The sequence below is a fragment of the Trachypithecus francoisi genome, unplaced genomic scaffold (genome assembly GCF_009764315.1).
Source record: "Trachypithecus francoisi isolate TF-2019V2 unplaced genomic scaffold, Tfra_2.0 Lachesis_group7, whole genome shotgun sequence".
Lineage (NCBI taxonomy): Eukaryota > Metazoa > Chordata > Mammalia > Primates > Cercopithecidae > Trachypithecus > Trachypithecus francoisi.
The window spans coordinates 19050846-19061457 of NW_022681472.1; the positions used below are offsets into that span (position 1 = coordinate 19050846).

The following is a 10612-nucleotide window of genomic DNA, read 5'->3' on the forward strand; positions in this document are numbered from 1 at the left end:
ATTCATACTTTCTTATTCTTAGACTCATGCAAAGACCAAAAACTCAATAAATGTGTTGCTTTTCTAAGATGTCCTGCGATAGGTAGGAAATTAAGTGTTTTAGTTTCTTAGTAATGCTTTTTATTGCAAGTTTATAGAAAGACTGCATGTAGGAGCAAGACTATCAAGGATGTTATTTTTTAAAGTTATTCACGATGAATAAGTCCTGGAGATCTACAGCATAGTGCCTGAACTTAACAATACTGGATAGTATACTAAAAAATTTGCTAAGAGGGTAGATCTTATATTAAGTACTGTTTTCATAAAAATAATTATAATAAAGGAAGTTTTGGAGGTGATAGGTTTGTGGCATAGATAGTAGTGATAGTTTCATGGGTATATATTCATCTCCAAAATCCCTGAGTTGTATAGGTTAAATATGAACAGCTTTTTGTATGTCAATCATACCTCAATAAAATGGTTTTCAAGAAGTACATAAGTGATAATACAATACAATGTGAAAGATGTACTACCTTTAGCCTATGTGGATAACCAATGATCCTCTTTTGTTCAAGTGCTTGTAAATCATTGGCATTAATAGAAGAGTACGTGGAATTGTCATGGTTTGTACTGTGTTTCATGACAGAACTTCATTTATTTGGGAGTTGAGAGTTCAGAACCTCTTCCTCTCCACCCCCAACTGTGCATTATTAGATTGGATTATGATATGAGGTATGGAATGTGCTTAATCATACAATTTCTTTACACCCCATCACAGTGTCTAATGATGGACCTGGGTAATAATCATAGCACAAAATTCATCGAGTGCTCTCTGTGCTGCTAGACAGCATTCTGAATGCGTTATGTTAGTTATTCATGCAGTCTTTACCACAGTCCTAGGAGGAAGGCACTGTTATTATCCCATTTTGCAGATGAGAACATGAAAGGGGAGAGATTCAGTTTATCTTCCCAGGATTCTGCTTATTCTTCGTGGCCAGAGGCAGGGTTGGAACCCAGATAGTCTGATCCCAAATCCTACAGTCAGACCCAGTTAGTCCGGCTGCTAGCTGGAAAATTAGAGACAGTGATTATATCGTGTTTTTCCATGGTGGGTCAGAAGCAGAATTCCTGCTGTAAAGGTGCTTTTGCTCTGGTAGATGGTACTTCTCAGTTGAAACGAGAAGCCATTTTACTGCCACCGGTACAGAAAAATATGTCGACCTTTTTTTCTTTCAGTTCAATCTCAACTGCAGGGAGTGATGTGATTACCCAGTGTGACAAATATTCCAAGCATCTCAGCTGATAAATTCTAATGGAGCTCTGATGCCTTTTGTGACTTTGTTCAGATTCGTTTAGTGCACCAAGCATAAACTGCTGAAATCTTTTACATACAACCATTGTATTGCCTATTAATTAGAACCGTCTTTTAATTGCACTGGTGCTCCAGAATTAAGTCAATATGGTGCTCCAGAATCAAGTTACAGGGATAGAATCCCCTGGGGGGAAAAATTCTTTATAGGAAGCTAGTGATGTTAAAAACAACAGAAGTAGCAAACAATAAAACTCCCAATAACATGTACAAAACACCCCCACAAAAATCTTCATAAATCATTTATGGGTAAAACTCCCTTTTCCTGGCTGCAGAGTATGATACACTTGGTGCTTAGCTCCTTCCACAACCCCACTGTGAGTCGTGATGCTACTGAAACTTTCATTCTGTGTCTTCGTGTCCCTCTTTTTAAAACCTTATTCCTTCTTCTCCCCTAAATGAGGTAGCTGGTATCCTTCTGTTTCCAGATTCTCTCCTTTAGTCAAAACAGGAAATGATCACACCTCAGTCTTTTCCCTTTGATGGATTTGTTCTATTTTTTATTTCCACTAAGGGACCATTGTCTTTTCCAAGCCTTTGCATCTTAGGCCATTTTAATTCTCAGTATCTAAAGGAATGTCAGCTATTGATAAATGTTGGGGAAATTTGGGGTAAGGGAGGAAGAACTAAAATCATTCAAATGCAGGATCTGAAGGGAAACTTAACATTTTTGGGTGACATCGAAGTTGAGCTGGGGCAGAAGAAAGGTTCATGGTCCTTCTCCCAGACCCTCCAGTCCTCCTCGCAACTCAGACCTGGGCTGTTGGCAGATCCTGGCCTCAGCTCCCCTCCCTCAATGGCCTCCAGAAGTCCTTGCCCTCCACAGCACCCACCCTTCTTTCTTTGAGTCCCTCTCCCTTCCCACACCTCCAACCTCAGCCGTACCTCTACGTCCCTCTCTCTCACCAAAAATGCCCGGAAGTACGTTTGCTAATTGTTATCAGAAGCTATTTTGGTTAATGTCATGGCACATATTCATTAATGGATGTATGACTACGTCGAATGCTGCTTTGAATAATGCTGCCTTGAGAAATAACTCTACAAACGTCGTTATACCACAGTCTATGGCCTATATTTCAAATAGTATTAGCTCCTTACTCTCTAGAGTTCTGAGTCAGACTTTTTATAGTTCACATAACCTAGATTTGTGAGTCACTATGTACAATAAGTAGCATTCCCACGGCAACCACGTGTCTTGGAATCAGTTCCAGGTGTCATCATGGCCATTGACACCACTGCCTTCTGACAGGAAATGTATTGTAGAATTCATGTTGTTCTCAGGCCTCAGTTTCCTCATCTCTAAAATGAGAGGATTGGATAAGTTAGTAGTTCTAATGTTTACTTTTAATCCGTGGCATCTCCCATTTATTTTTCATTTGAAATAAAACTTTTGAATTTTATCTTCTACCTAAATAACATATTTTGTTTTGTGTTTCAAGATGAAGCTCATACTGAGTAGGAAAAAAGGAAAAAGCAAAGGATCAAAGCTGGGGAAAATACTGGACCATGTGCTTCACCTCATGGTGCCAAATAAAGAGAAAATGGGGAGAAGATAGGGACAGATAAATATCAATTTGCTCACATTGTGCTCTCATCCTTGGCAGCATGTTGACAATGCCCTGGAAATAACTTATTTTTCTTGCAACCTTTCTCCAGCCTGATTGGTCAGCCTCCAGAAGATGCGGCATTTTGTAACTACTAGTGTTCTCGTGTGGATTTAGAAGAAATTAAAAATGAAGCCAGTACCCAAGGAACAAATGAAAGCTGGCCATCGGCAGCAGATCTTTCCAGCAGAGTGAGGGCAGCCACTGGGATAATGCATGGTCTAGGATTACACAGGCTGACCTTGCCAGGCCCTTGTTTCTCTGACTCTGTGATAGTCAGCAAAGCACAATCCATATTCATTGGCTGTATTTTCTTGGTTCTGTTTTGTTTAGTCTGGTCTCCTGACCTCTTCTTTCCCCATGTTGTAGCTCCAAGGTTTTGAGGATTACTCTGCTGTGCATGCCTTCTTTCCTATCACCTCTGCTCCCATTCAGTCTCATTTGTTTACCTGTTTCTTTCTTTCTTCTTCTAGCTTTTAAGAAGCCTGTCAAATGTCAATCCCTGGAGTCCCAAGTGGTAGCTTCCTCAATTCATTGACTGACTAATTTTGCTCATTACTTTGGAGATGGGGCTAAGGTTTCTTTTAAAAAGAAACATCAAACTGCCTGTTTATGTCCCTAAGCCTCAAATAATTAAAAAGCATATTGTTTGAGAAAAGATCACTTCTATCGAGCAATCCACAAGCAAGAAAATCCAATTTTCCCAAGTGAAATTTCTGACAAACCACAGATTCTTTCTAAAGAAGCAGAACACCCCTCTCTGGTGACCAGGCTACCATGTTCCTACATTGACATCAAAGAAGAGTCTTTCTGCATAAATAGACTCTGTGTTAATAAAATAATATTTATGATTCAGGTTTTTTTTTTTCTTTCCAATATCAAGCTGTATCCTGCAGGAATAAAAATAAAAGAAGTTGGTGTCTACAATATAACTATTAAGGGGAAATTTGCTCCACTGTTATTTGGATGTAATTGGTACTGAGCACCACAATGCACTTGTAATTGGGTCTGTACTTGTTCACTTCAAGGGTTCCATGCTATTTCTACTTGAACCCATTTTTTTGACACCGTTCAGCTCAGCAGTGCCAGCTAACTCTTGTTATGCAGTTGAAAAACTGTGGCCATTAAAAATAGGATACGGTGTGATTTTGTTTTGCAGCACTGCATGGAAAATCAGTTGCTGTTCATAACAGCTCTGTGGTTGGTTGATTTAAAGCAGGGGGGTGACTTGGAATTGACAAGCAGACAGTTTGTGAAAAGGGATATTGTATCTTTAAGGCTTTCTGACTGATTGTGTTTAACTGCGCCACACAGCAGGCAGTAATTAGGCTGTAGCTTCACCAAGAGACTTAAAGCACTGGCTCTGGTTCTCAGTTCTCCAGACTTTTTTTTTTAAGCACAAACATTTTTTTTTTTATTTGGATTTGAATACATGATAATTTTTTAAAATTGTGAGTGAGTGTGTGAGTGAGCACATTAAAACCCAACCCAGCGGCTTCCTGTGCAGGCCGCCTCAGGGACCACCCTGTGCTGATGGCTCTTGGGCTCTAGGGAGACCAGGCAGCCGCACTGGGAAGTAGTAAGAACTCTGATAGGACAACATGATGCCACTGCTGGAGAAGGTCAAGGTGCTCTTGAAATGAAAGGATGTCAGCTCTTAAAACGCAACACAGTATCTTCTGGCCCAGTTCACAATGTTAATGAGACTCTAGTTGAAGTATGCTACTAAGATTAATAGACAAAATGCCTAATAATTTTTATTTAGGGGAAAGAGGAACTTTCTTTACCTAAAGCTGTTAAGTAGAAAAAGGTGTATTTTAGAAGTAAATTGAGCAAATCATTAGCTTAAGGAGTATTTTCTATCTACCACCCTGCCTTCCTTGCTCCATATCCCCTCCCATTAAAATACCTCATTGCTGTTTTGGAAATCAGTGAACATCATCAATTTGTTATTATTTGTTAAAGATGGAGTTTTAAGCTTTTTATGCATTTGTTATCACAAAGGTGCAGTTGACATATTTTACATTGACTTTATGAAAAATAAACGTTCAATTACAGTTGGGTTGACCACGGTGACTGTCTTCATTATCAATCAGGCAACAGAGGCTGAGTCCCAACTCTGTGCATGACACTAAGTTGGACACTGTGGGAGAGAAACATTGTTCTTAGAACATAGTTGTGATATTTTCCAGAGCTATGTATGAAGTTTTCTGCCTCTTGTTTTTTATATAGGTGAGTTATTCCAATTAGATTTGACTACCACTTAATTCTTAAATTTCTATGTTGTTATTTTTTCTTATTACATGATTTTTTTACCTTTCTTACTTTATTATTTATGTACATAAATATCTTTGCTTATTCATTCTTACACTTCTGTCCATTAAAGATATGTATGGACTATAGATGATGGTGGTTTTAAATTATAATTCCCCATATTTGGGGACGACGTCAGAGTTTTTGATGTTTTACCTCCCAGTATGTCATCTACGTCTTCCTACAACATCCTGAGGGTGACTGGGGAGGTGATATCATTATCTTTTTAAAGGCTTCGGGGCTGGACAGTGAAAGGGACTTTGCTTAGGAATCAGGTTCGCTGACTGTCTGTTCTTGTCATAGTAATAGGATCGTATATTCAACCCCCAAATGAACCATTTTCTAATTCACGAGGTCAGGAGATCGAGACCATCCTGGCAAATACGGTGAAACCCTGTCTCTACTTAAAAATACAAAAAACTAGCCGGGCGAGGTGGCGGGCGCCTGTAGTCCCAGCTACTCGGGAGGCTGAGGCAGGAGAATGGTGTAAACCCGGGAGGCAGAGCTTGCAGTGAGCTGAGATCCGGCCACTGCACTCCAGCCTGGGCGACAGAGCGAGATTCCGTCTCAAAAAAAAAAGAGTAATGAAAACATTTTAGTATGGCTTTACCATTTTAAAACATAGTTTAAAAATCAAACATAGGCTATCATAAGGAGATTCTGATTTTTAGAAGTTGCTTCTACTAATTTTGAGTTGATGTTTGTCCTTTCTCTGTAGAGTTAAAAACTTTTGGAAGCTCTCTATTCTCTTGGTTTTGATATTTTGGGGCTGCCTTGAAGATAAATTACTTTAATCTGTGGGCTAAGTTGCATTGATGTGTTTATCTTTCTCAACATGCTTTGTCCTAAGGTCAGTACTTTGAAAGATTTGATCTAAATAAATTATAAATGTGTATCAAAATCTATTTGCTATTAGAGCAAATTAGAAATATGTCCCACTATTGCTTTGAATGTAACAAAGATGAATTCCATTCTATAGTTCAAATTTCAAATGTGTGTACTTATATATATGCCTACATCTAAATGTCGAGGTCAGTAATTCTATAAATTTCTAAGGTTGGTTTGTTCCATAGTGCTGATAAATGTACCTTGGAATTAGGATGTACAGAAGATCAAAGATTAAATTGCAATTTTTTCCCAAAGTGACAATGAGCCTAATTCACTGTCAGTTAAAGCCAGGTGTTTCTCCCCCTAGTATTAAGTTCTTCAAAACCGTGGCTGCATAGGACACCATTCACAGAGGCTTAGCGCTGGTGAGAAAATGATTACATTAAATCGAATGATATGAATAATTCATGACATCACATTTTGTAATCCTGGTGCTAAGCATAAAACCAGTGGTTTATTTTTTAGCAAAATGTTTTTGTATCATTTTAGATAGTGCATAATGCAAAACAATAACTGCATACATAATGCAAGAAGGATGGTGGTGAATAGGGTCTTTAATAGTGCTTGCAGCATCATCTGGGGTGTGATCACAATAAACATGTTTGGATCCAATGCCCATGGGTGCCCAACGTTTGCTGGAATCTTCTGAGTCCAATAGAATGGCTGCCTTTTAATTTGTTTTTGAATATTACACATGACCTTTACCATGGATCTGAAAGTCAGTCCTTGTATATTGCTAACACTACAAATCCTTTCGTCCCCTCTCCTTTCAGTTTACTTGGTGGGCAATCCTATTGGGGGTAAACTGCTGATTTTTTAAATGGCATTTTATTTTCCAGTATAGAGTTGGAAATACCAGAAAAATCCGTAGAATTTGAACTTTTATTTTTCTATAAAGAACTTAAATGTTCTGGGGTAAAATGTCAGTTACTTAACAATTCATCCAAGTACTTATTAGAAATGTCATTTATATCTCTAAGACTAAATAAATGATGCCTTGTATTTGAATCTTCTCCTTATTTTCTAGAGAAAGCATCTTTTCTTTATAATTATCAAAGGAAATCTAGGATGTCTCTGCAACCTTCATAAAACAGTTTCCAGGTCATGTACACTGTAGCAATACTTTAACACTAGTCTGATTATTCTGCTGCATTTCAGGCTGAAATAATTGTGTACCTGGACCATCTGCGGCTGCCTTTTCCAGCACCTTCCCGTGGACCGCTTCAGGGCACTCTCTGGAAGCCAGAATGGACTCCTGCTGATTCTCCCACATATTTGTCTTGAATGAAGGAATGGCGTATGCCAGTGGATTTCAAAGCTTCTCACAAAACATCTCCACATCTGAAGTCTCAAGAGTTTATGTCAAGCATTTGTATTACTTACAACTAATTAAATATACCATTCCTGTTTTACAACATGAACACATCTGCTGATAATGTTGTAACTTATATTATTATTATTTATTTGAAACAATACATTAATAATTAATGACTAGGTCAGTAATATAAAACTAATATCTTGACCTATTTAGAATAGACATTAATTATCACATGTATAGAAAATAGTGTGATTTTAAATATTTTTTCACAAAAAATAATTTGGAAGCATGTTAAAATACCTCATTTCCATATTATTTATTTACTGTGATTTGGAGACTATTGTTTAAAGTTTTATTTTACAAGACTAAGCAGACTGTCAAAAAAGAATAGGTTATGAATATTAAAGAAAAGGCAAGAGAGTTGGCATTTGGAAGTTAATTGTAGTGATTTGTTGAGGTTATCTAAGGGAAAATACCAGATGACCCCATTATTGGATTTGAATATAAAAATGCTGGATGTATGATACATGGTAGCCTGAGATCTATTGTTCTTATCAGAGAGATATAAAATTACCTAGATTTAACTGAAGGCAGATATCAAACTTGCAAAAGAACTGATATTCTTCAGAAGAGTGCAAATTCTATGTTAAAGACACAAAACAGATTCTTATTGCTTAATACTCTGCCACAGTTCGATAGTGACAGAAATTGGTTTCCTTTTTCCTCCCTACCCCTACTGTCTTATTTCTACAATTCTCTGTAAAGTTACCAGTTTTTGGATGACTGATTCTGGTTTTTACTATATGATCACTTGATCAATGGAGACCTGCCCATCCTGCTTCTGACTATTGTGATGTCATAGTAGAGCTGCTTTAGACAAATCCAAAGTACTCACTTCTTCCTCCAATTTATTCTTACCTGGTTTAAGAAAACAGTAACTTATTTTTGGCAGAGTCGATCAAAAATGAGAGGAACTGTCCATAGTAGTATAATTTTAGTTTGAGTACAGAGAATGATAAAAGATATTGCTAAAATAAAATCCTATGTATCTAAGTAGCAACTCTTTTTACCTTTTTCTTTGATAACATAGCTATTTTATGCTGCATAAAACAGAATACAGGTTTCAGTGCCTGTTTGGCCACTTAGAACCTCCTCTTCTTTATTTATAAAATGGAAGTACAGAAACTGTGCTGGGTTTAATAAGGAAAATAAAATAATGTACAGGAGAATATCTTGTAATAATGTTTTATAGAAAAAATTATTTTATCTGTTAGAAGATTATTTTTTTTCTTGTCAGTTAATGCATTACTAATGATTTACTTTTAAAAAATTAAATGTGCTAAAAAAGCAAGTAAGTCAAAGCCATTGGGAGGTGCACCTATATTTTGAAACACTCTTTTAAGCATGCCAAATTAGTGACATGGGCTTTCATGTGTATCTTGCCTTCACACACTTAAATGCATAACCTTGAAAGTAATAAAATTTGCTGAGTTGGCTATTTCCCTGCCTCCTCAGAACGTATGTCAACGGAGCAACAGAGAATTTGCTGTAGCAAAAAAGAAAGATTGCTCAGTGAAAGCTTGTTTAATAATTAATCCGCTGAGTAAGTGTCTGAATATTTGATAAATATTTAGTCACCATGTGTATCACGCAGCACTGGTTGCATACCAAAGAATTTGCAAAGGTAAAAACTGCCAGTCATAGGCATCAAAGATTAGGAGATTTCATGATCACAAGCCAGAGATGTGCAAATTATTCCACAGAACATAAATCCAGAACTATAAATCCATGACTAGCCACTCAGTGTTATTCAAGGAGAGTAACAAGAGGCCACTGCTTTGTCCCCAAAGTTCTTCTATAGTGTATTTGGTATCACATTTTAATTAATAGCTGCTTGTCTGCCCATGTGTATAAAGTAAATATTCTGGTGCATACACGAAATAGAATGCTCAAATATACACCCCATGTCCTCTTGAAATTCATACTATTGTACTAGGAAAGGAATGGGGAGTGGGGGCAGTGATCCATTGATGTACCCTGAATGGAAACAGACCTTGCTTCAGCATCTAGAAACAAGGAATCGAAACTCATCTTGATAAACATTTATTACCTCCCTAGGATGTTCAATGCACTGTGCAGCAGGAGGGGAGAAGCTAATGTGTGGATCTTTTTAGTTCAGAAAATGTAAAAATTAATTATTGTATAGTGAAAATAAGAAGTTTTGCTATCTACAAGGTAATCACTTATAAATCATGTTCTGACATGAATTCCTAGCAAAATCCTCACAAATTCATGCAAACCTCTCCAGAGAACTCATGGTCTCCTTCTTGCAACAGCACACAGGCCACCTCTCAGTCAGTTTCAGGTCCTGGGCTTTCACCTGGGAATGGGGGGTGTGGGTGTGGGTGTGGGGTGAATAGTCACAAATAGAAGATGGGAGTGACTGCCCTTCTTGGCACCCCCTGCTGGCCAGAGTACCACTAATGATGGCTCCAGAGAGGATTCATCTCTCTTCCAGCCCATGTGAACTGTTGCCATGGCAGCCACAGTAGTAAAAAGGAAGGGAGTCCAGGGGCTGCAGCATGTGGAAAAAAGAGATGACCCCAAATGAGGCACTGGAATGGGGCCTTGAGGATTTCCCCCAAAACAACAAACAAAGATTGATCTTACAGGGAACTGTTCTACTTGAATTTACTCACAGGCACCACGTTCTGTTTTTTAAACTAGGGTTCTGTTCTCCATACCACTATACTTAAATTCTCTATTTCCCTATTATACTCCTCTTTCACACATGACTGATAAAGTGAAAATGGGTTAAATAAAGCAAAGAGGCAGTAAAAATGTATTTTGCAATATTAAAAGCAGTTTATGGATCAGAAGACTTAATATTTTTAAGATAGCAGTGCTCTCCAAATTGACCTACAGATACAAGGCAATGGTTATCAGAATCCCAGCTGTCTTCCTTATAGAAATTGGCAGACCAATTCTAAAACTCATATGTAATTGCAAGGAACTCAAAATCGTGACACAATCTTGAAAAAGATTGTCTGAAAAAGTTGGAGAACTCATACTTTCTGATTTCAAGACTTAACTACAAAGCAATAGTAATCAAGACAGTGTGGAACTGGCACAATGACAGAC

At 37.6% G+C, this 10612-nt stretch overlaps 1 long non-coding RNA gene across 2 annotated transcripts; it reads right to left on the minus strand.

Annotated features, from left to right (window-relative positions):
- Positions 1-4977: 4977 nt before the first annotated feature.
- On the minus strand, positions 4978-8549 carry LOC117079209. 2 transcript variants are annotated; one of them, XR_004435316.1, is made up of 3 exons: positions 8046-8549; positions 7330-7501; positions 4978-5095 (listed from the first exon to the last, which is right to left on the minus strand). It is a non-coding gene; the product is annotated as an uncharacterized LOC117079209 (long non-coding RNA). The 2 variants fall into 2 exon arrangements; XR_004435317.1 differs by lacking the exon at positions 4978-5095 and adding an exon at positions 6360-6515.
- Between the last annotated feature and the right edge of the window lie 2063 nt (positions 8550-10612).